This window comes from Falco punctatus (assembly GCF_963210335.1).
Source record: "Falco punctatus genome assembly, chromosome: Z".
NCBI lineage: Eukaryota > Metazoa > Chordata > Aves > Falconiformes > Falconidae > Falco > Falco punctatus.
The window spans coordinates 69,591,670-69,619,370 of NC_137586.1; the positions used below are offsets into that span (position 1 = coordinate 69,591,670).

The 27,701-nt window shown below is 41.7% G+C and overlaps 1 long non-coding RNA gene across 1 annotated transcript in view; it reads right to left on the minus strand.

The window, feature by feature from the left end:
- Positions 1-22,752, minus strand: part of LOC308056990 — a 35,958-nt gene extending 13,206 nt beyond the window's left edge. Inside the window, exons 1-2 of the long non-coding RNA XR_013925062.1 lie at positions 22,684-22,752; positions 1-22,640 (exon numbers count right to left, since the gene is read on the minus strand). The exon at positions 1-22,640 is cut by the window's left edge and continues 13,206 nt beyond it. This is a non-coding gene — a long non-coding RNA (uncharacterized lncRNA). The remainder of the gene's footprint in view (positions 22,641-22,683) is intronic.
- Between the last annotated feature and the right edge of the window lie 4,949 nt (positions 22,753-27,701).

Genomic DNA, 27,701 nt, shown 5'->3' on the forward strand with positions numbered 1-27,701 from the left:
GTTACATGTCTGATCTTGTTTGTGGTCCCCAGGAAATTTTGTGGCATTCAGAACTGCATTTGTATTTAATGTAAGGTTCAACGTGCATGTGGAAATGCAGCAAATAACCTGCTTGTAGTAAACCAGTTGTTGAATTGAGAAATGGTTTTGATTTCCTGTTAAAACCAGAATTTGTCTGTGCATTCAAGCATGTCTCCAAAAATCTCTGCCTCAGCTCCTTTCTCCCAGTTTTCTGATACATGTGTTTGTACCCTGAGCTTTTGGAGTGAAAGAGCAAGACTTATAATTAAGAGCTGTCCTACCTTACTCTGAGTGGGATTACTAGAGCTTGCTGTGATGCAAACAAAAACCACTGATGTAAGCAAAACCCAAATGTGGTAGGCAAAACAACTACAACAACAACAAAAAAAGCTTAAGTTGTGAATGCTGACTGGCCGCAGATAATTGTGTATGTGTGTGATATCTGAGTGAGTGAGTGAGTGAGTGAGACAACCAAGCAGGGTAAAAGCTCTGATCTTACTGGCCCTTAAATAAGCCCCAGTAGGCAGGTAGACTATGGGTGCACTTGAGCACTTAAGGTTTGTGAGAAGGTGGAGCAATGAATAGAGTGGCTTACTTTGGCACTGCAGGGCTTTCTTATCCATCCACAGGTCCCAGCAGAACTGCGTTAAGACTGTCCGAGCTGACAGTCCTTGCAAGGTAGCAATGGGGTACAAGAGAAAATACACGAAGCCTAGACAGAATAGGGTATCATGTCATGCTGACTCAGGATAAGCATAGTGTAAAGGTGAAATAAGGAGTGATTTGCAGTGGCTCTCAAGAAATAATCCATCTGAACTCCATCTGAGGCTGGATGGGTGCCTGTTGGATACTAGAGGACTGTTCCCATGCCTTTACAGCATTTTGAAGACACAAGATACAGTATCAAGGAAAACTGGCTAACTACAATGATATTACAGAAGCAGAAATTAGTGGCCCAAATTTTACTTTATGTTTACCAGTGAAATGACTTGTGGCTGACCCACAGCATTAGAAGTTTACCAGTGATCCAGAAGTTACTGTAGGAGGTTACTGTCACAGAGATGTAGGAAGCATCATTGTGGTGGCTTTCAGCTGGCTAAACACAGTGATCATGGGATATGTGAGATAATCTGCTGGCTTGTAGTTGCTACCAGGGGATCACAGGTCTCCCCCCTACTACTAATACCAGTCTCATGAGAGTGTCAGAAACAGCAATCAAAGCAAGACCTTCATGCAAACTAAAGCTCTGAGCAATATTAAATTCCTGTGGAAAGAATGAATAATGCTACCTTCCCCAAAGCAAGTTGGCTTTATATTCACGTATATCATACAGCTGACCAGGGTAACAGTCTTAAAAACAATAGAAAGCTGGTACTTGACCAGTTTTTAGCAATATGGTATGTTTCCTGTCAAGTTCTTGCAATGCTGAGTATGTAAAGGAATTTTACCATAACAGGCTATTCCATGCCTGTGCAACACTAGTGCACATGAAATACAAGTGCGGGTTATCTGCACTGCCCCTAGATAGTGGGCACTGCCCTCTGTTTGGTCCTTTGGATAAAACAATGATCTGATATCTTTGGCAATTACCATCCTCCCTCCTACCCCTTGTCAGTGAGTCTGAATGCTGACCTAAAACCATTTGCACAGCTTTCCCAAGTAGTTGTGAATGTCTGAAAAAACAGACCAGACTTCCTGCAAATAACATCGCTGCAGAATATGGATGGTGCTGTCACAACAGTCAGAAACAAATCAGCTTAGCTGGAATTGCCAACCAACTGAGATGCCAGTCTGTGGTTTTGCAGAGCTTCATCTTGAACTGTGTGGTGCTTTATATGGGTACTGCTGTAATAAGACTTTGGTGATAAATTTCTAAAGCATTAATAGATATCTACTTTTTCATATGCTAGTCTTTTTGCTTTAATAGAACATTGAATAAAAATGAAGAGGTACACCATCATTTAGACTATAAAACAGACAAAAATATTTTCTACTACAAGTGATTGTATACACGCAAAGTAAGGAAAGGGTTCTTAGGCTTATGGCTTAAATTAAATGAAATAATATGTAGGGTATGTCATCATGATGGTTGCTTATTCTAGTGTGCCCCTGAGTTCATCAGATTGCACATCCAGACCTCCCCAGCTGGTTTACATCAGCCGATTGTCTGACCCTGTCACACCATAGTTCAGCTTTTAATTAGTGTTGGAGTTGAGAATGACATTGTTATCTGCATTTAGTAAGCTGCCTCCCCAAAAGGCTGTAATCAGCTTGATTTCTACACCACTTCTGCTACATATTGGCAGCTAAAGGAAGTATTTAGCAAATCCATCAAATATGACAAAAATAAGATAATCTTGAGAGTCTGGGAAGGTAAAACTAGGGGAAGAAAATCACCCTGCCTGGAGGAGTTACACTTTGATCACCAAGCCAAAAAGCCTGCGTGAGGGCAGGCCTAGGTGCTTAGCAATAAGCTTGCTTTACATCTACAATAAGCTAAAAAAGCACACTGGTCAAACAGCTCAGCACAGCCAGCTGATTGCTGGTTAGTACTCATGGTGACATCATCCCTGATGCAGAGCTGGGTATGGAATCTCAGGCAATTTTAAATGCTTATTAAAGCAAACCACTGTGTCCACAGACAAACAGGCTCCCCAATGTTTGGCTCCAAGTTCTGTTCCCTGTGCTGCAATTGTAATTATCTGATGGCTGTGTGGCGTGCCAACCGTCCTCTGATATTCATACCCATACAGTCTGCAGGTCTGTATTGCAGGAGCTTTCCTCTGCTGGTCAAAGCATTCCAATCTCTACGTATACCAAATTACATCAGCAGTTTTCAACTTCCAGCTGCAATTGTGGTTCTGAGTTACTTTCACGCGGTGTGGCCATCACCGCTCCAGCAGCGCGAACCTTTGCAGTTGCAGAACTTCCCTCTCATGTCTAAGGATTAGCACTAGATGGCAGTGCTCTGGTGTCTGTAAATTTTAAATTCTCCTGAAACCAACACCGAGGACGGAGAACAGCTTCTGGATTCACGGGGGTGGGGAGTGTTGCCATTACTGTTACATTTCTGAAGGCAGCGCGCTACTGTGCCAGGGAGACAGCTGATGCTTGTTAAGTATTCGTGAAAACATCTGAGAGAACATTGACTTCTTAGGCTACTATGGAGTTTGTATTTTACTGGGGAGAGAGGAGATACCAAAATGCACAAGCAAGAGGGCAACGGACATGTAAAGGCGGGATGGGAAGTAAAGAAGCAGAACAACTTAGAAAGCTTTGCTCTTCATTTTAGCCTCAAAGAGGATATAAAAAGTACTACTGCTGAGTGGCACTGAAAGGGACGGTAGGCTTTTAGGACAAAAGTAGGCTTTAAGGGGTTGTGGTTTCCATGAGAACTCTTATTTTGTTCCTACCATCCCATGGAAGTTGTGTTGACGCATCTGCCAATGCAATATCACAGTGCTTTCTTTCACAAAGTGGTTATCCCCCTTCTTGGTCTGTTTGAATGTATTGTTGAAGTGATGGGTTTATGCATACAGTATGAAGTGATGGCTTCTTGTGGACCTTCCCAGAAGGTGTTTGAAGCCTGCTGCTCTCCTGAAAGGGGTGATTTTACAGTCAGTAGACATGATTTTAATTTCCAACTTCACTGGCAGTGGTTTCACAGTTAACTAGCGTGGATCTCCAATACAACATAAGATACAGGCATTAACCTCTTGAGATCAAGGCATTTCTGCCTCTTCTTTGGAAACAGCATCACACTCTAGACAGTCATCTTCTTCATTGTGTGCAAAGGAGTCTTTTCACTGAAACAGACATTTCTTAAAATGAGCTGTTAAAAATAGAAAAAAATAAGTAAACCCTTCTTTTACCCAACTCAGTAGCCTGCTCAGAGAGATGTCCAGGTCCCACTGACCATGCTTGTGGAGGGTTATTTCCCCTTCATCCCACTTCCAAGGACAATGAAGCAAAGGAGAAACTTCCATGGAGTCCACCTTGCTATAGTCCAAAACCAGTTGGGGTACAGGTGTCCTGGACTCAGTGACATGCATATGCAAACTTGTAGTTAAATATTCCAGCATATCTAAGGGCAGGAAAGTCAAGTAAGCACTACAGAATATTTTATTAAATCACAGAAGAAAAAGAAACAAGAACAATAAAATAATATTTGCAAGAGGATTTTATTAATGCTGTAAATTGCATTCACAAAAGCACTCAAAAGCTCTCTAAGCAAAATGGAAAACATTCTTTTCTCTTTTACTGACAGATAACTTTTAATTTTTTATGACTGGGCATTGAGATCAATATCAGCAAGCTCTATCTTCCTTGCTTTGCATGTTGGAAAAAAAAAAACAAAACAAAAAACCACAAAGCCAGCAGATAAACTGCTTCTCTGAAACTGCATTTGTGTTGGCAGTTTATGTTTCTGTAATTTTATTAAAACCACTTACACACATCCAACGTGATTCCACCCACAGAGTCTGCAAAATGAGCTATTTAAGCTGCAGTGGTTTGCTGTATAAACATATTTATCAGGGCTAAATTGCCAGTCAGCATGTATGTTGTAGATAAACGGTAACAAAAAAAAAAGTACATATATCTCCTTTCATGTGGCATTTTCCTGTATTTTAATCAAATAATACTTTTTGAAATGTATCATTGTTCAGTTGAAACTCAACAACCGTTTTAGTAGAAATCCTTGCAGTGCCATTGCCAAGGTTAGGAATAAGTGGTGTTCTTTCTACACCAGCCCATACACATAGCTGAAGTAGAGAGCAACTGCGGAAGGTATCATCAGGCAGCCACATAGGAGTAAGAGTTCAAAGGAGAAATACAAGTCTTCTAGAAATTTCATGTCCTCCTTTTAATTATCTCTGTTCAGGACTAAAAATATCACTCTTTTTTTCCTTCTGCGCCAACACAGGATCAGCAAACTTCAGGTCCTACAAAGGTTCAGTTCTGATGTGTAACCTCCTCATCTGAAAACGCAAGTGTTTGTTTCTCTTGTGACACTGTGTATAGTGAAGCAATGGACACAAGTAATGACATGGGAATTTCCAATAAGATATAAGGAAAATCTTTTTCAGTGTGAGCATGGCTGAACAGTTAAAAGGTGCCTAGAGGGGCTATGGAGTCTCCATTCTTAGAGATACTCAAAACTCAACAAGGCCGTGAATCATCTGATCTGACTGTCTTGTGCCATGAGCAGCCAGTTGGAATAGGTGACCCCCAAGGGTCCCTTCCTACCTAAATTAATCTCTGATTCTGTAAGTCTAACTGGAGAACAACAGGGGGAAAAAAAGGGAGAAATGATACAACTTTATGTTTGTGTGTGAAATAAGTAATCTGGGAATGTCATACTGTCCTGTAGGAAAAATAAATTCTCTCTTAATGTTGAAGCACCATATTGAGCTTCTATTTTATCTCATTCTATTTCATTTTTCAGAGTGCTCAGTGGTTGGTTATTCCCAACCCAACTTTATCTCTTTTTAGTTATCTTGTTCCATCTGATTGCCTTTCAGGCTTCCCTACAGATGGTGGTACATCCTCTTCTCCTGATGACTCTGCTTTGATGTCTGCGTTCATGTGTTTTGAAATGGTGTAATCATTCATGAAGCTCAAGTCAGCAGACCTTAATCTGTCTCTGAAGAATGCTGCATAGCATTGACAGATATAAGCTAAGTACTCTTCTTTCTGTGAACATGTGTGAATATAAATATTTTTCTCTAGCACTAACAAGACCTACAAAAGATAATGAAAGCAGCCTGGTTTCCAGCTCCTCCTTTGTGAGGCTGTAATACTCCAGAGCACTCTGTGACAGCACCAGTCCTTTCTGCAAAGGGAGTTTCTTACTTTGAGATCACTTTTTTCTGGGACAGATCTTGTCTTTCTGTCAGGATATAAAATAATCATAGGATAGGTACCAGAAATTATATTCCTTTATCTCCCCAGCTTCATCTCATTCAGGAAACTATTTTTTTTAAAATTTTTTTTCTTCTCTTTTCTTTTGTTTGTACCAGCCTTATTCCAAAATACTATGTATTAGGACCCCAGATCTCAATTTATTTCTTCAAGAAACAATTTTCCAGATCCTTGGAAACTGTGTTCTCCTCTTCCATTGTGGACTAAGTCAAAAGAAGATAAAAATAGTGGGGTTTTTCCAACACAGAGGCTGAGACAGAGGAATGCAGAATGGGAAAAAAATGCAGCAAAACTATTATTAATGTTCACTAACTGCAGTTACAGGCACACAATATTGCAGATACTCCTCCTGTTTGGCTTTATGTCTTTAAGATCTCTGAAAATTGGTTTCACGATTGCTTTTAAACATTCAGTTTCTTGTCCCTGAGGTTTCTATGGTGTGTGGGTGTATAGTTATTGATCCAAAGGCCTTCACAAACATATCTATAAAAATACATATATATACAAAAATATATATAGAAAAAAGTGATACATCTTCTTCCTTATTATTTTAAAAGGAAACCTCAGTTTTTGCAGAGCTATGATAAACTCTGAAGATAAATTGTTCTACCAAATTTGCTCTTGATGAATCTTCTTGAGAGTATTCCTGATCAGCATCATATGTTCTCCTTTTTTTTTTCCCTCTTTTCTAAACACAGATAACAGTATTAATATTTCTAAATAGTGCTATGAAGACAGGCCTAAATTAGGCACCTTTTAAATTATCCTGGGCTTTTTCATTCAGTCTTTTTGTGTCATGAAACTATCCTGGACCATTCTGCCTATCAATTCCGTCCTATCAAGTTATTGACTTTCCTGTATGTAGACTATGTATATCTTATCTTACAGCTCAAAATGTCTACAGGATTTGGTCTGGAAGTATATACTACAAAGCTTCCAAGGGTATTGGTTTGCTTCCCCCAGACTCATTCTGAATAGCTGCTTTAATGTTATTTCAAGTGTCCTAATGTTCTTCCAATACTGGAACACTGTTCAGTGGTTTTGTTCTGTTTTATTTCCAGGAGAGGCAAAAAAAACCCCAAAAAACCAAACCACACAAAAGAATGAAGTGATGTCTGCACACTTCTAGCACTTTTAAAATCTTAGATTACTTCACTCAAAGGCACAAGACTATGGATTCCTACCAGTGTAAACCTGCACGTGATCATGTGATATGTGGATCAGGATTGAAATCTATAGGTGTCTACAGCATGCGTGTGTATGTATGTATGTGTGCATGTGCTTATGTATTTTTCACTGTGTCATGGTTTCAACTGGGATAGGGTTAATTTTGTCCTTGGCAGCTGGTGCAGTGCTGTGGTTTGGATTTGGTGTGACAACAATGCTGACAGCACACTGATGGTTTTGGTTGTTGCTGGGTGATGTTTATACTAAATCAAGGACTTTTCAGTTCCTTGGGCCCTGCTAGCGAGAGGGCTGGGGGGGCACGGGAAACGGGGAGGGGACACAGCCAGGGCAGGTGACATGAACTAGCCAAAGGGATATTCCATACCATATGATGTCATGCTGAGTATATAAACTGGGGGAAGAAGAAGGAAGGGGGGGACATCCAGCACTGTGGCATTTGGCTTCCCGGGTAACCGTTACACGTGACGGAGCCCGGCTTCCCTGGGGATGGCCGAACACCTGCCTGCCCGTGGGGAGTGGTGAATGGATTCCTTGCTCTGCTTTGCTTGGGTGTGTGGCTTTTGCTTCATCTATTAAATTGTTCTTATCTCAGCTCTTGAGTTTTACATTCCTCTCCAATTCTCCTCGTCACCCCTCTGTGGGAGGGGGAGTGAGCAAGTGGGTGCGTGATGCTGGGTGCTGGGTTGCCGACGGGTTAAACCACGACACACTGCCTGTAGGTAGACACTATGCTATCTGGCTTTAGTTTAGTATTTTTTGTATCATCTGAGATCTCATTATAAATTATATTATAGCACTAGAGAAGATTGCATCAAAGCCAATGAGCTTACTAAAAATGACAGTGTTCCAGCAGTGCACCTGTACTGCAAAGTAGTGGGGCAGTTCCGAAGTGGGCTTTGAACAAGCTACTTAATTGTGAACATACAAAAGAATAATGTGAGATTTATTTTCTTGATTTTATTTTTTAAGGAAGTGCCAAGCACACATTTTCTTTCAGCTTGGGGATAGAAAATAAACTGATTTGTTCAGATTTATGGAAGTTGTGACTGTAAGGGATTTTTAACAATGAAGTTATATTGTGCTGAATCCCAGACCATGAGAATCCAAATTACTGCTTCTACATCTAGCATGAGTATGTCTAAATTCTGCTTCACTACAGAGGTCCTAGTCATTAAAAAATGTATGATGATTTTGGCTTAATAAAATAAAACCTCATTGTTAGTATTTGTAGTGACTGAGCAAGCTTTCCTCTTTGGCTCAACTTATTTCTTTCTCCGCATTCTGCAGAATAGATGTCCTCTTGTACCTTATTTAGGTAAGTATAATAACACTTGGATTACCTACTATTGTTTGTGTTCTGAACAACTGATTCACTAGCAGGGTTTGGTTTACCCCCATATCTGGGCACTATGAAAAATAGTTTTCCACTTTTCCTTCCAGTTCCTTCCCTCTTCCCCTCTGCCATCTGTCTGCTGCTTCTACCTGCTCATTTCTCTCAGCCATTCATCTCTGATTTGTGTGTGTGCTGTCTGAAGGCCAGTGTATTTTAAATACTGGCACACTTTGGAACCACTGTTAGACATGTAAAATGAGGACAATGATAGATTTTTTGTGCAAGTTTGTAATTAAACCTGTAGAAAGGGAAAGAAGAAAACATAGTTTCTATGTAGGAAGTTAATTAGTATTAATTAACAATCTCATCAGTTGAGATTGTTAGAAGAAAGATTTTATCTTAGCTATTTTGATTTTGAACTTCACAAACCTTAAGAACATAAAAGTTATTCCCTGCATTGGGGAATGGTTTCAAATCTATTTTTCCACTTTTGTGGTATAAACCAGTTTGGTCAATATAATGTCAATTAAGATAGATAAAAGAAAAAGTTATACATAAGCAGCTAGTTATTGCAAAATACAGCTTTACAACTGAGAATTGCTATATGAACATATAGTATATATCATCCCTGCAAATAATCTCTCATTTGAACATATAGATAGAAAATAATGAAAATGAACAGAGGGGAAAATTGGAGCTTTTATCCCACAGTGCCTTGTGAAGAACATTTTTATGTTGGACTGAAGTGAAAGGTTGTAAAAAACATGTCCTACTTAAAATCAAGCACTGAAAGCGAGAAGACTGACATGAATTGCTTATATTTTTGGTAAACCTTCTGGAGACCTCAGTTATTTGTCTGTCGTGCTAATATAGGCCATGTTGCCTTCTTAGAGAGATTGGTATGTTTTCAGATGGATGCTTGTATTTAGCTTCCTACCTTTTCTTTTATAGTAAAAAGTTTTCTCAGCTGTGACCTCCTTGCACACCTTGAGCTCAAGGAAAGTATGAACTACTTTGTGTACGAAGCAAAGCTTTTTATTGTAAATGAACACAGATTTCCATTACTAGCTCTGTTACTGGCTTCTGACAAGATTTTTCTGTGTCTCTAGGTGTTCCATCATACTTTGTTGTGATTTGTCATGGCTTACAATATGCTAGCACTTCTTAGGATAACTGACATTTATGTACTTTTGTGAAGTACAAAGCTTTTACACCTTGGACTGCTTAAGCTGGCATTTATGTACTTCTGTGAAAGTTTCTGCATCTTTGCTTAAGCTAAGCTATGAACAAGTAAATTCATTTAATATCTTTGCTGGATTGTTAAAATCTGTCAGTGTATTTCTCTAGCAAAGAATATCTTGGTGCAAAACATCCTAATCTTAATTGATTTTTCCAAGTCCTACTGTATTGAAAAATCTAACATCTTAGAATTAGGATCCTCATAAGCTAAGTAATACTTGGGAGAAAAACGCTCAATGGCTGCATCCAGCAACTCATTCATCATCCTAAAGAAAGTATTCTGATCTTCTGACAAATCAGATTACTTCTTGGTATCCAAAGTTCAAAACCCCATTTTTGCTAAGGAGAACCCTGACCTTTAAATGGTTTTAAAAATAGTTTGGGTGTCTGTGAAGCAATCTCTGATGGTTTTGAATGGAAGAATGAGTCAGAATGGTTGAACAGATTACTAAAATATGTGACTGAAAAATTTCAGTTGCATTTCTACATAGTGCTCACACTCATGTAGATGGCAAAAGACAGATATACTTGTGTGCAAGTGTACACATGTGAACCTTTCTTCCAAAAGCAGATGTTGATATGCTTTTTGAACGAAAGGTTTGGTATGTGTGCTTGCGTGTACCACAGGCCTTGGCCTCAGAGGCAGATAAGCCTTTGTTCTTCTGTGAAGGAATGAAGCTCAAAAAAGCTAGGGTTTGAAATCCTGTGAGCAAGAAATCATCTTGAAGTCTTTACTGAGATTTCCCACAGGACTTCTGGAACCTCCAGGAGCATTATGAGGGAAGAATCCTGCCTTTTCTGCTTTGTGTTGAATTCTAACTATGCCCCACTACAACTGGGGTTTTGTATTTGGTTTCAAAGCATCTCACCAAGCATATAAGTTTCCTTACCACCATTTTAACTGAGGGGTGAGAGATAAATGAATTTGGTCAAGGTCAGACTGTTTCAAATAAATACAAGTTGAAACTTTACTCATCAAAACACATCAAAACACAAAAAAATTTTGGAACTATGGATTTTACTGGATATCGGAGTCCTTTGTTTCCAAGTTTAGAGAGGCTTGTAGTAAATTCTGTAATTATATGGGGTTCCCTCATCTTCAGTCTGATAACGGGTTCACTGGCTCCATGAGGCATCACTGTATATCACACACAGCCATGCTGTCAGGAAAAAAAACCCCTATTTTAGCTATCTTGTCTCCAATTTTCTTTGAGTATAAAAGCCACTCTCAGCCAGAGCACCTTTCACTTCACTACCTGTTGTTAGATTTATAGCTACACTATAATAAAGCACTTGAAATCTTTTATATGTTGAGGGAATGAAACTAAGCCAGCACTAACCTTTTTAAAATAATTACTGACTTGAGATGAAACTTCATTTTAATAAAAATAAACTAATATCTAATATCATGTCCCAGACTTTGCTATTAGTATTCTAGTGTCCACTGTCTATGTAGTTTTATCATGGCCATTCATAATAAGTGCCCATGAAAACACCACATTTGAGAAATTACTTCTGATGGGTTGCAGATATTTTATATATTTCTTTTTAATGGGGTTTTGCTTCCAAACGTATTTAAAAAAAACCCAAACCCACAAATCACAGAAATGAAGGTTCAGGCAGCTAAGGCCTTCAGGTAGATGGATCACCTAAGGGATGACAGGTATGCTAAAACATCTGTGCTAGTAGATTGAGGTAAATGAGTCATCCCCTCAATGAACAAAATGCGTCTTTGATGAGTTCTCCTTTCTCCTGACAATAGCTCACTGATGAGCAGCACTGTTACACTGACTTCAATTTGGGTCCTTATTTGCACAGCCTTGACTGAATCTAGAAAAATGGAAGACAGAAAAAACAAGACCTTCTAGGATTTCTCCCATTCCCAGGTCATACTTCAGATACTTGATGAAATCCTTATTTCACTGAAAACTTCAAGTTAACTGCTCACCAGCTTCAGCTCAGAATGCCATCTTCTTAAAACTTGGCACTAGTATCTTTGGTGTGGTTTAGCGTTTTGGCTAAAGTGTTTTTAATTGCTTAGATGTAAAATAACTGGACTTCCAAGACTGAGACTATTGTTTCTATGCCAGAAAATTGACCAGTAGGTGAAGTCAAGGACAGCACTGTCTTTGTTCCCTTTCTTTAATAATTTGCAGCAGGCCGGCTATTTAAAAATGACCTGTAGTCACATTTGTTAACAGTAAATAACATGCCCTATGCCCTTTGAGCACCGTTGAGTCTCAGGAGGAACTATTTGCTAAATAAAGGCTTACATCTTACTCCCTCACCACCTCACGTTGCTGAAATCTTGCCAGTGCAAAACCACAAAGTGCAGTTACACACCCAGACACCTAAGCTATTTTTTTTTTTTTTTTCAGTTTTCAGGCATGTATTTTAATACTTTTCCTAGTCCTTTTACCAGGTCACTGAAGGGGCCAGAAGGCTGCTGGGGACAGGACCTGGCAGCCAGGACCGTCTCACTGCCCCACCAGAGAACAGGGCAGCTGAGGGGCAGCTGGCAGGGCAGGCTGGGGCAGCCCCAGCTCCCAGCAGCCGACACCTTCCTGGGGACAGGGGCAGACTGAGCCCAGGCTGACATGTCAGCCTGTGGGTGAGATCAAGATCAGGTGTGGTGAGGGGACCCAGGGTCAGATACAGCCCTGGAATGCCTGTGCAGGGCTGAGGGCACACCTCTGTGGTCAGAGACCTGACATACCGGAATCACTAATAAAATAATGGGAGTGTTGGGTGGAAGGAAGGAAGGAAGGCAGGCAGGAAGGAAGAAAGGAAAGAAGAAAGAGAAAAAAGGAAGAAAGAAAAGAAAGAAAGAAAGAAAGGAATAAATAAATAAATGAAGGAAGAAAGAAAGAAAAAGGAAGGAAGGAAGGAAGGAAGGAAGGAAGGAATAAAAGAAGAAAGGAAGGAATAAAAGAAGAAAGGAAGAAAGAAAGAAAGAAAAAAAAAAGAAAATTGACTAGGAAAGAAAAAGAGACCTATGAAACTCCATTGCAAACATGAAAACCTGAAAGTCAATGTGAAACTTGAACCTCAGAAACTGCACATTCAGCCTGAGCCTGAATATATGCTTTGACTGTGGGCACAACTCTTATCACCAGCTCCAGAGGGTTGCAGAGAAGCCCAGGTCTGCTGCAATGCATGAACAGAACAGAGGCAGGCTGAGTACTGAGGGTGTTTTCCTGAGACCCTGCTTCCCCAGGCCTAGTGCCTTTGTGTCCACTGGAGGAGATGGTTGTTGAAGGAGGAATGGGATGTGGAGACAGATTGGAGGAGGAAGGGAAAGACTCTGGCTGCCCTCTGCAGATGCCTCTTGCTCCATTCAGCCCCTGTGAGAGAGGTCCTTGTGCCTGGCTAAAGCATCTGCCTCAGAAGCAGAGAATTCTGGAGACAACTCTTAGCAGTTCCTCCTTCAGGGCTTTCAGTGGGAAAAATGGAGCTGTGAGCTATGCCCAGGTCCTGAGCTCACACGTCAGGATGATCCCTTATCCAGCCTGATGCCTTCCTCTTCCTCTGCTTCCCATACTACTGAAGGAAGCAATGCCTCTGCATCTCCAGAGCTCCCTGCACAATCCACACGCAACTATGATTCCACATGGAAGATTTCACTAATGTCCCTGATGCAATTGTGTCTGATTCTGTCCCCAAGCACCCCCAGAAGCACTGCCCTGACATTGGGCCTCTCCTGGAGCAGCTGGGAAAGACTTGCCACACCAAGAGGGGTTCCCAGGGTAGCAGCTTCCTGCACAGCTCGCAGAGCTGGGACATCTGTCTGCTGGGGCTGGAAGGGTTTCTGGTCCTCTCCTGGTAGAAGGAACTGTTCAAGGCTACAAAGAAGGCAGCAATGCTGGCCTGTATTCAAGCCTCCCAGTTCCCTCTAGGTCCTTGATTGTACCTGAATGCCTGGAACTGAAGTGTGTGACAGAGCTGCACTGCAGAGTTATTCCTAACTCATCATCTCCAAAGAGCCCACGGTTAGCAGGTACAGAAAAACATTGCCAAAGGGGAGGCTTTTTGGGGCTCTGGCTGTGGCAGTGCTCTGAACAGTGCCCATTTCCTACATGAACTGCAGGCCAGAGGACTCTTCATTCTAACTCTTCCCATTCCCTCCCCAAATCATCATCATGGGATCACTCCAATGCAAAAGCTGACTGACTAGGTTCAGTCCATGGCCCATGGGGAAAAGGGCCATGACAGAGGTGTCCACCACCACCTGGAGGTACCTCTTTTCCCCCCTTTTGTTTTGCAGGCTGGTGATTTCTAATTGACAGGTACTTTTGGGACCTGAAGTTATGCTGGTGTCATTGGCAGCAGGATGGTCTGAAATGGAGAGTGTAAAAATATCTAGCTCCTCTCATTGACAGGTGGAACCTTTTCTGGGGTAGGTAGAGCCTGGCTCTGTCACCTGCAAGATGTGTAGGCACAGACCTTCCCTGCAGACTGTATTGGGGCCTGGAAGGATTTTGGCTGATGTTTCTGGACCTGGTTTTCTGGTTCCCTTGACAGGGAGACAGAAAGCCACTGATGCAGAAGCAGTGCACACCCACGGCCCCAGACCAAAGAAAGCCATGGATTGAAAGGGATTAATTGGTCCATACCCATGAGCAAGGACTTCAGTTTGGCTCTAAACCATGCATGAGCCTTCCCACTCCACAGCATACAGTGCTGCCCATGGGCCTCCCCAGTGAATTGACAGTTCCCTAGCAATACTGACTCCAATGAACACTCTGCCACAAGGCTCTGTGCCCAAGAGCAAAGGTGGTGACAAGGGGGAACAAGGGTGTGGTACAGCCCTGAAGTCTCTGTGGAGGAGGGTCCCCTTCACTATTCTCTCTACAGGGCAAAGAATTCCCACTTTTGCACCTTTCCTCTTTACTCCCACTTGTTCTCTGCTGAAAGGCTACAGTGTTGAGGTCCAGTGCTGGGCCACAAATAAACTCTTCTGGTTTTGATTTTTAAACTTGCTATTGTAATACATAATATATAATGAAATCAGGAGCTCATCTTTCTAAGTATTACTAAAAATGCTTTCTCCTCTACAGATATGTTATGTATATACATATGTATTTTTAGGTAATAATATCAGATAAATGCCAGTGCAGCTTTCCTGTACAGCATCTTTAATAGGAGATGAAAATCGTAAGTGACCTACCTACTCTGAATTCTTCTACAGACTTCTGGACTTTTTAATATCCAAGATTTCTGAGTTGATGAAATGTGTGTACTCATTATCTTTTTTAAAAAAAATCAGAGTAGAAATTAACATATAGCCTATGTGATTACAGTAATTCAACAGTTTCTAACCAAGTTATCCAGGAAATAAATGACAAAGTAGAAGTAGAAAAAAAAAAAAAAATCTTGTAGTCAACCACTTCTGTTTTGGATAATATTAAAAAACAAAACCAACATAAAGCCAAAACAACCAAAAACCCTCAAGTCTGCGTTTGGTTGATGATCCACAGTCATTCTCGTTCTTAGGTAAGTCTCCTGTAAGTACATCTGACCAAATACCTTTTCAGCAATAAGCAATGCTTCAAACTGCCATATCATGTTCCACTAAAGAATTGGAAACATTTGCAATTCTCACAAGTCACATCTCAGTTTCCTTTTATTTATTTATTTTCACTTAGATACAATTAGACAGAAAGAGACTGATTTGTCTCAAGTCATGGTAGTAGTCACATACAGTAACAAACCCCAAGAGAATAAAAGGAAATCCCCTTTTTCTTTTCAGTAAGTCTACAAAGCAATCATATCATGACTGGTAAAAATAAGCTCTTCTCTGCTATCTTAGCATGTACTGATCTAGTGGCACATTACTTTACTGGGGTTACAGATAAAGCAGATGATTAGCCTTGGGCTGAGATGATGTTGGTCCAGAACTATCTAAATGTTTCAGCATTCTCATTTTTCTATGCCATTCCATACAAGAAAAGATTAAAAGAACAAATGTATAAGGCTGATGAATGGGGAGTAATACTTGTCTATTCTTCTTACTGTTCGTGGGTACCATAATATCCAGAAATCTTGAGATGTATAAGTGTATGTTCAAGACTTTCTGTGTTAAACAGGAGAGTGCCTTTTTTGCTTTAAAGCACGGTGAGGATTCATTTAAGAGCTGTGGCAAGAAAAATGGCTCAGTTACCTTATTAATGGGTGTTTGATGGTACCAGGTAGAAAACAAAAATGCTGCCAGGTTTGTTCTCTTGATCAGGTGACTGACCAACAGGGTCTCTGGAGAAACACTCCTGATCTGTGATGGGGCATGGTGGCCAAATGGAGAATGTAGCAGGAAAGATCCAGGCTGCTCTAAAGGGTGTCAGATTTAGCAGGGCCTTTTAAGGCTAGTCAGACTACTTCAGGTCTTTCCTTCTAGTGCTGAAAATGAGTGTCTCTCTTCTGGCAAGCAATAAGACAGACCCATTTTGCTCTTAGGTACTTGTACCTAGTGCCCTCTCTCCAATCAGGATTGCCTCCCATGATTTTCTTGGAAATGTACCTCAGCAAACTCCGCATTAGGCAGTTCCTCATTTGCCTGCAGGTGGGCAAGCTCTTCCATGACTTCTAGAAGGGCTCTAGAATTTGACTTCCATGTCAAAGTCCAGCACTTGAGACTAGGAGTCAGGGAAGCAGAGGTAAAGGAATCTTGATCACAGTCCCTCTCAACAGCTTAGCAAGAAGAAAGGAGGATGAAAAAAGCAATTGTGCTGTGAAACAAAATTGCTGGCCCTTGTCAGATATAACAGAAAGTATTAATGCAGCATGAGGCAAAAGGGCAAGTGTGGCGAAGTGTAGCCTGTCTAATGGACTCATTCATACCACAGTCCCATCACAGCTGCACTGGGGGCTACCAGGGAGAGGCAGACCAGTGACCTGGGCTCTGTTTCTGCTCACATCCATGTTCTGACCTCCACTTTAATGTTTTGAGCACTCAGAAACTGTCTGCATTTTCAGAGTCACCACAGTTACAAATTGAAGAATATAGACGAGCAGCCTTGCTTTGTGGCAATCCTTAATTCATCCTCCCATCTTTGGAGCTCTCCATGTGTGCTGATAATTCTTCAGCCAATAGACTAAAAAGTCAAGCCATCTCCTTCCCACATATCTCAGTTCAGTTGTTAATCACAAACTCTACCAGCACCTTCACCTGCACACAGCAACCCACAATGGGATGAAAAAGACTTTTCCATTCCTACCCTTGCAGCCATGCATTTGCTTTCGCACGAAACTCCTCCACAAGGGGTCAACAGAAGACACAGCAAGGTACCTCTCAACAGGAATGTTCTGATCGACCCAGAAGGGTGTAGCTGATTGGTAAATTCAGTGTACCTTGACATTCGTCTTCATCAGCACATACAGTGGGAGCTGTCCTTGATGGAGTCATTATATTTAGTCCAGTGCAGATGGCAAGATTACTGGAATTCATCCTGCTGGTTGAAGAGTTTTGGATGATGTGGTGGAGCAGAGAAAGCAACTGCTTGAGGAGGAACAGATTTGCTCTATGCAATTGTCAGCCACTCTAGGGGAACATAAATGTGGTATGACACCAGTGCATCAATTCAGTGGCTGCCGCTTCTGTATAGAAATGCATTTCATTAAATTTACAGGAATTATGCTACCGCTAAAAAAAAAAAAAAAAAAAAAAAAGTGTGCACTTTTTTCAGTGACATAGCAGAAATGCCATTCAAAGATCCCCAAAGGCAGCTCAGCATGAGGTTAATTTTAAGTTCTGGACCAACAGGTCAGCATTGCAGAATCCTGTCATTGACTAGATCAACAACTTCAATAAATCCTATAACGTTTCACTGGAGGTTTTTCTAAGGCACATGAAAGCTTGTGGTTGGGTTGTGTAGTTTCCATGGTATTCTAACTCAGCTTTCAAGTCTCCTGCTTTTCAATTATGAAGCATGGTGGTGTTTCTCATTTCCATGCCTGATCCACAGCAGAGTGACTACCTTCACCAAGGTACTGCAACCTCTGTCCCCTTCTTGTGAGAGTCATCAGATGTATGAGAATGAAGCAATCTCAAAGGGCTTAAAGAAGTCTTCTGAACAGAGAAATATTTTCCTGTTACCTTCTTTCCACATCCAACTGTGCAGCAGGAAGAGCTAACGAAGAGAAATGATGAGCTTTTAAATGAGGCTGTCAACATGCAGGGAAATCCCAGCGCTCTTACCAGTCACTCCATAACAGTGGGATTGCGTGCAAGGCTTACTCTTTCAATCCTCCTAATTTGCCCTGCTTGCTTGGCTTCTTCAAAGCTAGCATCTCTTTCTCATAGAGGTCAACTCACAGAATTTTTGAGGGGATGTTTCAAAGGAAGTCTTGTACTGCCAAGAGCTTCAGATGAGGCTTCAAGCTCTGCTGCTGAGTCCAGAGGGAGCACCCCTGTGCCGCTGGCTCACAAGGAGGCAGGTCTTCCACCTGCTCTCACAGGTACTCATCAACACTGACAGAACAAGGAGCTTCTGGGGTACATGTCAGGTAAACTAGCATGGATTTCCTAACAGAATCAAGCTCTTCTCTGCCCTCTGCTCTCCTTCTCACACTCAGTGAGCCTCACTGAGGAGGATGCAGAGGAAGAAAATAAAATGTTTCCCGTAGGCACATGACAAATCAGATGCAGTACAAGAGAAACAGACAGACAATAAAAATGCCAAACATTTCTACATCTGAAACAGGCAGTTTGTCTCCCTTCTGCTTTTAGCTTGGAGTCCCAGGTAGGTCAAATCTAGTTCCTGAAGTGAGCCTGCAGGTTAGTAAGGAGCTATCACAGTTGGAAGTCATAAGAACTGGTCTTCAAGGTCTCTGCCAGTAAGTATATAGGCTTTGGAGGTCACCATCCCCTCCTTTGTTGAGGGCCTCATTCAGGTCCTGGCACACTTTCTTACTGGCAGCTAATTCAAAGACCTCCTCAGATGATGGTTCTCCTGCATACAATACAGCCAGGAGATCCTGTAGGATGTGTAGGCAGGGGTGGAACAACAGTTACATCGCTGAAGAAAGACTTTGCCCAGAGACAGAAGCAAATTTGGATGAAGAGGCAGACTGTGCTTTCATTGAGCTGGGATCTAGCTGTAACTCTAAGTAGATTACATTGGGAGGAGTCTGATTTTGCCTTGCATTCCTTTTGGACTGGCAAACTCTGCTCACTTCCATGAAAGCAGTACTCCTCCTTTCCAGTGGGAAATGAAGTATGGTCAAGTCTCCACATTCAAATCTTGCACTCCCCAATGCTCATAGCATAAGCTAGGCTGAATGTCCAGCAGAGACTGCTTAAACCACAGATTTAATTCCTGGGAAGGGTTAACCAAAGAAGCATATACAGCTAGAGACCTTTCACAGACTATGAGCTGCAATAAAAGGAGAAACAGCATTAGACTCTGCTGTTCCTTATCCTTTGGGCAGACATAGGCAACTGCACAGTTCTGCCCTAGGAGGAAGGTTCCAGATACAGGACAAAGCATCACAGGCAGATCAGAGATGTTGTCAAAGATCTGGCTCCTTCTTCCCTTTAGGAGGAGCTGTTTTTTTCCTTTTTTCCCTTAATTTGGGAAAAAAAAACCCAAACCAAACAACAACAACAAAAAAAACCCCACACAAAAACAAAACCAAAAAGCAAAAGTCCTTATAACTGCTATGCATGGGAAAGATCTGACAGGGAATTAATCCATATATCATCGCCATGATGAACTGGCACATGTGAAGGGGACTGCAGTGTAAGATGTCCACACATGAAAATCTCTTGCCAACAACTCCTTTTTTTACTGAGGAGACCAATCCCCTTTCTACCAACTAGAGACACATTGAGAGCTCAGACTTTTGACACAATTATGACAGGTTAATGGATGGGAACTTACAAGTGTTCTGTGAGACCAGCTTTCCATTGCTCTTGACACTTCTTTACAAGAAGCAGCTATTACCATCTAGGTAATCACCTGAGGTTACACACCGCAAGAGGCAAGAGAAACAGGTTTGAAAAAGAAATATTCCTGCCCTCATGTGGCAGATGAAGAGCTGAGAAGCACAAAATGTTCAAGGATCTGTCTGGCACGAATCCTTAGGGATGCCAGGAGTCTTCCTAGTGATCCCTTCAGATGATCATGGAGTCATAGAATCATAGAATGATTTGGGTTGGAAAGAACCTTAAAGATCTTTGAGTTCCAACTCCCCTGCCATCAGACACCTTCCATTAGACCAGGTTGATCAAAGCCCCATCCAACCTGGCCTTGAACGCTTCTAGGGACAGGGCATCCACAGTTTCTTTGGGCAAACTGTTCCAGTGCCTCACCACCCTCACAGGGAAGAATTTCTTCCTATTATCTCATCTAGATCTTTCAGTTTAAGATGGTTACACCTTGTCCTGTCACTATACTATCTGAAAAAGAGTCCCTCCCCATCTTTCCTATGGGCCCCCTTTAGGCACTGGAAAGCTGCTATAAGGTCTCCCCAGAGCCTTCTTTTCTCCGTGCTAAATAACCTCAATCCTCTCAGCCTGCCCTCATATAGGAGGTGCTCCAGCCCTCTGATCATCTTCATGCCCCTCCTCTGGACCCACTTAAGCATCTTTCTTGTGTTTGGTCACCGGAACTGAACACAGTACTCCAGAGGAGTGTCTCATGATAGTTGTCTAAAGGGGGAGAATTACCTCACTCAGCCTGCTGGCCACACTTCTTTTGATGCAGCCCAGGTGTATATACAGGTGGTTTTCTGGGCTGCTAGAGCACCTTCAAATCGTTCTCCTCAGGGCTACCCTCAATCCACTCATCACCCAGCCAGTATCCATGTTTGGGATTGCCCCAACCCAGGTGCAGGACCTTACACTTGGCCTTGTTGAACTTCAAGACATTCACATGGGCCCAACTCTAGCTTGTCAAGGTCCCACTGGATGGCACACCTCCCTCTAGAGTGTCACCTGGAGTACTCATCTTAGTGTTACCTGTGAACTTGCTGAGGGTGCACTCAATCCTACTGTCCAGGTTCCTGGCAAAGATGTTAAATAATACTGATCCCAATATGGAACCTTAAGGGACAGCACTCATCATGGGTCTCTACCTGGAGACTGAGTCTTTGACTGCAACTTTTTGAGTATAACCATCCAGTACAACCATCCTTATCCACCAAGTTGGTCCACCTGTCAAATCCATGTGTCTCCATTTTAGAGACAAGAATATTGTGCAGGACAGTATGAAACATTTTACACAAGTCCAGGCAGATGATGTCAGTCACTCTTCCCTTATCCACCAATGCTGCAACCCTGTTGTAGAAGGCCATCAGATTAATCAGGCATTATTCACCCTTAATGAAGTCATGCTGGCTGTCACAAGTCACCTCTTTATTTTCCCTGTGCCTTAGCATAGCTTCCAGGAGGATCTGCTGCATGATGTTGCCAGGCACAGATGTGAGACTGACAGACCTGTAGTTCCCCATGTCTTTGTTTTTTTTTTTACCTTTTTAAAAATGGGGGTTATGTTTCCTCTTTTCCAGTCACTTGGAACTTCACCAGTCTGCCACAGTTTTTGAAATATTATGGACAGTGGCTTAGCAACTTCAGCTGCCAGTTCCCTTCGGACTGTACAACTTAGATCTCGACACCTTTTGGGAGGCCCATTTACAGGTAAGCATTACTGTGAAGATCATGATTCTCTAGTTTTCCATGGATGACCCAGCTCTTCCAAAACCGTTCTCGCCCGCCATTTAGGATGACTGAACTGGCAGCAGGAATGGCCTGACTGGTGCTTAAATGGTTGTCAGATTTGCTATTTGAAAGTATATCTGAAGCTTTTGATGACTGAAATCTATCCCTTTGACCAGGGAACAGAGAACACAAAAATACATCCCTGTACATCTAGTCAATCTTATTCCAGCTGTCTACACACTCATCTCAGCTGAGCCTCCACCTGTAAACCTGGCATCATTCATGCCATGCTGCATACTCACTGCTCAAGTTCTTTAGAGAGGGGAGAGGCAGTTCCAAGGATAATGAGGGCATGTTTTAAAAACCCACCTCCTCATGGAGCCTGCCATACCCCAGAGAAGACAAAGAGTGACCAGTTTGAGCTCCAGAATGTAAAGCCTGGTGGACCACTTCATGTCAGAACATTTTGTCTTGTGTTTGCAGAGAGAAAAGGAGCCTGGGGCATTGGCTTATATTGGAGCAACCTGCCCCCTGCTCATGGCAAGCCCCTGTTGCCCAAAATGTTTGCTAGCCCTCTGGATTTAATAATTGGAAAAGCTGTGCTGTGGTGTTTGGATGGTTTAGATGGAGGAATGTACAGCATTTGTGCAGAAACACCTTCAGGCCCTGACTCTTACCGAGAATATGCAGCCTGTAAAGACAGACTGCAGGCCTGAAGGCCTCAGGCAATCGGGTGAAATGCGTCAGATGAGAGGCAGTTCAGGCAGGGGACCACATTGTGGGCTTGCACGCCTAAGGGTCCCATAATTTCTGCTGCCCCAACAGTTAAGTGCTGTTCTGTTCTCAGCTTTCTGACACCCTGTCCAGGGTGTGGTGGCAGAGGACAGAGGTGGCACAGGGTCCGGTCCTGACCCTGTGCCCCGGCAATGGCAGCTCAGCTCCTGGCTGGGCCTCTGTCAGTGGAACTGGGGCCACAGCCCCACCATAGTAGCAGCGGGGCAGGGCCTGCCCAGGGGCACCAGGAACCCAAGAGGGGCTGAAGGTGGCAGCACTTGCAAGGCCACATCTTGAGGCCTATTGTCACCGTGGCTGGGGGGCGGGCACTGTGTGGGTGGGGCTTCCCTGTGTGATACTGCCAAGAGCCAGTGGGAGAGGGGCACGCTGGCTGGGGGCCAATGGGGGCAGGAGGGGCGGGGCTTTGGTGCGGCTGTCCCTTCAGGTGCCCGGGTCTGGGGAGCGGACGCTGTGCTGCCCAGGGGTGGCCAGGGCCGGGCAGGGCTACTGCTGGGCTGGAGACCTGGCACTGCTGCGGCCTCAGGGCCCCGACAGGCAGCTCTGAAGTGGTCGGTGGAAAAGCATTGTGTATTCCAAACCAGTGATGGAAAAGAGCCATCAAAATTCATGAGGGATATTAATTTTAATATGTATGAGAAAGAGAGTGACAATATGCAACCAGTCGTGCCCTGTGTGATGAATTGCTGTCCACTCACATGCAGTGCTTGCAGTAATATCCATTTGCAGTGATATATCATTTTCTTTATTATTTAATCTCATAGCTCTTTATTAGCACATCGAATTTTATGGTTATTCCAGGGCTTGTGGGGACATGACCAGAAACTGTGTGTAACCTCCCTCCCTGTGTGACACAGGGAGGCCTCAGTTCAGCAGGTTCACTAGTGAAACACTCTCTTGCTTTATCTTATATGAGCAGTTTATGCCACATTTCATCTTTTAAATTTGTCTTCAAAATATTTTCAGCAAGGGAGACTTTTTTTCTTTTTTCTTTTTTTTTTTTTTCACATCACATTGGCAGTGGTCTATCTTCCTGAATGCAGAATGGGTTCCACCTGACTTGCATAGATGAAAGCCAGGGTAAACAGCCTTTGAGGAAACTCGAGGTTTTCTCCTGGGAGTCTTCCTGAAAGAGGAAAAGGTTGGAGCAAGTCAAGGATAAGATGGTTTCTGGACACCAGTTTTTCTTCAATTATTGCTTCTGCATCATATTAATGTTGTAAACCCATATTTCAGTTCTGAGGAGGAACCTCTAAATTAATGTCAGAGAACATGGCAACCATCACATTGAGATAAATCAGCTAAGGTGCTGGACAGTGCATCTCTTTAATCAGCTCCACTAAGCACAATAGTATCTTCACAGAATCAGAGACTCGTAGAATGGTTTGGGTTGGAAGGGACCTTAAAGATCATCTAGTCCAACCTCCTGCCATGGTCAGGGACACCTTCCACTAGACCAGGTTTCTCAGCCCCCTCCAACCTGGCCTTGAACACTGCCAGGGATGGGTCATCCACAACTTCTCTGGGCAACCTGTTCCAGTGCCTCAACAGGGAAGAATTTCTTCCTAATATCTCATCTAAAACTATTTTCAAATATCTCATCTAAATCTAGTTTCCAAGTGTTTTAATGGTATTAAGTAAGATCCCTTGTAAAATCAGGAGAAAACAGATGCGATAATAATACTGGCCAAAAAAGATGGTTCATGATGTGATTAAAGAAAAAGGCAGTGGATGTTTCAGTTGTTGGTTAGGGTGATGAAAAGGTGTACAAGAGCAAGTGAGAGAATATTAATTATTAAAGTAGTCAGATAAATGAAAATGCCTGCAAAAATTACCATAATATTATGAAAGATTTTCAATAAATAGTAAAAAGAGAACGCAGTTTCCACAGTCAGAAGGAGAGTATGCATTACCATTACAAGATAGTATAATCTTGACAGGGAAGCAGCTGTATAATGCAGGAGTGCTGAATGAATTTTGAGAAAAAGAAATATGAAGGCAAAGCCAAAAAGACTGGGGTCCATTTTCTTCCAGGTGGGAAAAGGTGTTGAACTGTAAAAGTTGCAGATCTGTTAGAATAAAGGATGACAGCAACCTGCTTCAGTTGAATAGCCTAAACTGTGAAAAAGAGTAGTCAAGAACACGGGAGTTGCTTCAACAAAAATTTGGACTGAGAAAGTGCTTTCAGGATGAAGTGTGGCATGGCAATGTGATTATTCACTTTTAAGGCACCCTTTTGTAGCTCCATAGGAAGAGAGGCCTGTAAGTCTTGCCTCAGTTTTAAGGTGAACATCTGATTCTTCATTCTTTATATACAGCTGGAAACGCTGGTGCCAAGTGAGAATGAAGAGCTCTCGGATCCAGACCTTGTACAAGTTGCATGTGGCTGTGCTGAGTGTTGAGCAAGTGGGATATCAGGACTCAAGGAGTCAATGAGAACACTGAGACAGTATTTAATTAAATGAGGGGAGAAAGGAAGGAACTATTGATTCAGCAATGAACAAGTTTTGTATCCCTTGAAGTACCTGACAGTTTACAAACAGCATCCCTATTTTCAGCTACCTTAAAGCCTGGAGTTCCTAATCCATTGTGTCTTATGTATCATGTTAATGAAAAATTGGGCTTCAGTTTTCAGTACTTGAGCGTCAGAGAGAACGGAAGCAGCAAGTTTGAGAACAACTATCTGTAAGAAACGGAAGCTGGCTTAAGACATTTGGGAAGTCCATTTGGGTTCAGTGTTATACTATCAGTAGGAAAAAAAGCAGTTCAGATGCTTCAAATACAGGTTTTGTGTGTCCAGAGTTGTTTTTACAGATGTTAAAGCTTGTTTTTCAGATTGGAAAGCTGATTCCTAAGTAAGGGAATGGGACTGTGGATTTGATGGCCATGTAAGGTTCAGTTAGGAAGTAACTTTAAAAAAATTATATTTACATGACAAGAAAATACTGCTGAATAAATCCAGTAATACTACAATATGGGGGATAACCACTATGGAGTTTGTCACTTTATTGTAATTTGTTAATGTGATCAATTCCAACTTTTCCACAGCTCTGTGAATTTTAGGTGGTCCATTAGTCAAAAAAAGTTCTTTGTAGGTTTTTGTTGTTGGTTTTAGTTTGTTGATTTTTTTAACATTTTGGGAAAAGCTGTGAAACATGTTTTCCAGGCAGCTTTCCAGGTGGCAGGGGAAGGTAAAGGGAGTGTGTTCTCTCTGAGTTAGCAAATGTGCAGTATTTACGGTAAAGCTAAATCACATTTTAGAAAGAGATAGTTAACATACAGCAATTAACTGACAATTCCTAATACGAAGTACAAACACACTTTCACTGCTGAGCATGACATAGAAGTATTGCAGCTGGTAATCCAAAAATGTATTCTAATATGATTTGAAATGTGACTTTAAGCATGCTTTTTTAAAAAGGTACATTAATTAAAACATGGGACTTTTAAAACAATGGGATTTTTTAAGCCATTTTTAATATTTTTCAGTATAATTAAGTTGAGTCAAGCTAATGCTTTTATTTTTTTAGTGTGCTGGAGATGCTTAAATAATTGGGATGACTGGCAAGCCTATTTTGACAGCTTCAGTGATAACGTCACTTATAACATATGAAAATGTTATCGATTTGTTAATAAGTTAAGATTGATTGACTTTATTTGATTAATTGATTTTATAAAATCATTTTATAAAATTGAAAAATAGAAGGGTAAGAAATATTTTAACGAAACTTATAGTTGCACAGTAAAAGCTGCTATGAGATCTTCTCTACGTCTTGTACCAAGGCTAGAAGAAGGGGCTAGAACCATTGTTAAAACTTAGGTAATAACTTTAGGGTTTGAAAGTTTTTTTTGTATTTGACCAGTCTTTTGTATGTAGAAGTGTATTGAAATGTCAGAATATGAGATTAATGGAAACTGGCGAGAGTCGACTGGAACAGCTTGTAGTTACCTGCCAAGAAATCGTGAACTTTAGTAAAAGGTAATTCCGGCAGGGGGAGATCGCGACCACCGACTCATATACCACCTACCCAAATTGTACCCCAGACCCATTTCTAGACCTTTCTAAGCTCTACTGTGCAGAATCGGATATAGGAGGAGAATATGTTAATGATTTACGGGAAATATCATGGTTATGCATGAATACTTAATGAATATGTATGAATAAGTTCTATATATGGTGTCTGATTTTGAGACCTGGTGTGCGTTGATCGTGAGAGGACTCACGCACCCGGCCGTTAATAAAGAAGTGTCTGCTTATCTACATCACATTGGTGTCGATAAGTTCTTCATTCCTTCATTCGGTAACAAAAAGGTACCTACAAATGTGTTCTTTACACGTTCATTTGTTTTCTGCTACATGGACACTGCATCTCCTGTTTATACACCAGAACAAAATGGGTTTGAGAGTTTGCCTCTGGATTTGAAATTAAAAATGAGGTACCTGTATGAAAAGAATCCAGAACTGTTGACTCTTGAGAAATTGCTTATGCAATGATTTAGTCTGGCATAGCCATTCTGCATGTTTTTTCTTGTGATTTCTCAGAATAACAAATTCCTTATTTATTTTAGAATAGTGTCTTTCCAGCATCACATTATTGTGCAACTTTGGTGCTTCAAATTCCTGCTCCATTATGGCTTTTTTTGGGGGAACCTAATCTGCAATTCCAGTTCTGCTCCATTATGGCTTTTTTGGGGGGAACCTAATCTGCAATTCCACCTCTTCTCCATTTCTGCAAAGGTAAGGAGTAGGCAGGTAACATATCCCCATTTTTTTTCATCCCACCTGGTGTGAAGGTAACCTACAGTCAACTGTAGCTGTTGACCCTGACTATTTTACTTCCTTTAGGAAGAATAAGTAAAAAAGGGAACCTTGCTCATTCAAATCATTATACAGTGTGTTGTCACAAAATCATATTCTCCATTTCAAGTCCATAGGCCTGTGATGGATGGGAGGGGAGCTCTTTCAGTTTTTGGAAGGTTAACAAAACAACCAAAAGCAAATCTTAGTGTTAGGTCCTTCCTGTCATCTCTGAGTGCAGACTCAGACAGTTTCTATGTGAATCAGGAACAAATCTACCATTTTCTGCCATTACACACAATGTTAGTGCTAGCAAACATACCTTTTCTTCTCTGTTGGTTTAGTGTGGTCTGTAACAAATGGTGGGTGAAGTTTTGATTTTGCTGAAGGATTGGGTTCTGCTCTTCCTGGGACAGCAATTCTGTTCAGAGTGACCTTTCAGACTGAACACTTTGAAAAGGCTGTACCCTAACAAGCATTCAGTATAGTTACTGGTTTTATGTTTTGAACTTTGTTCAGACAAACATTTCAGTTTACAGAAGTGAAACAGTGTTCAATGTCAAGACTGGAAAAAGAGTGCACCTTTATGGTTGCAATTTTCAGGAGCTAAATCTGCAGGTCATTCTGTCTCACGCTGCTCCTCGACAGCAAAAATTTTCCTGGGTATTGTTAGTTCTGGTTCCAATCTCCAATTTTGTTTTTCGTATTCAGGTCTATTCCTGTAGTCATTCACCTTTGAGCTGTTGCTTCCATTA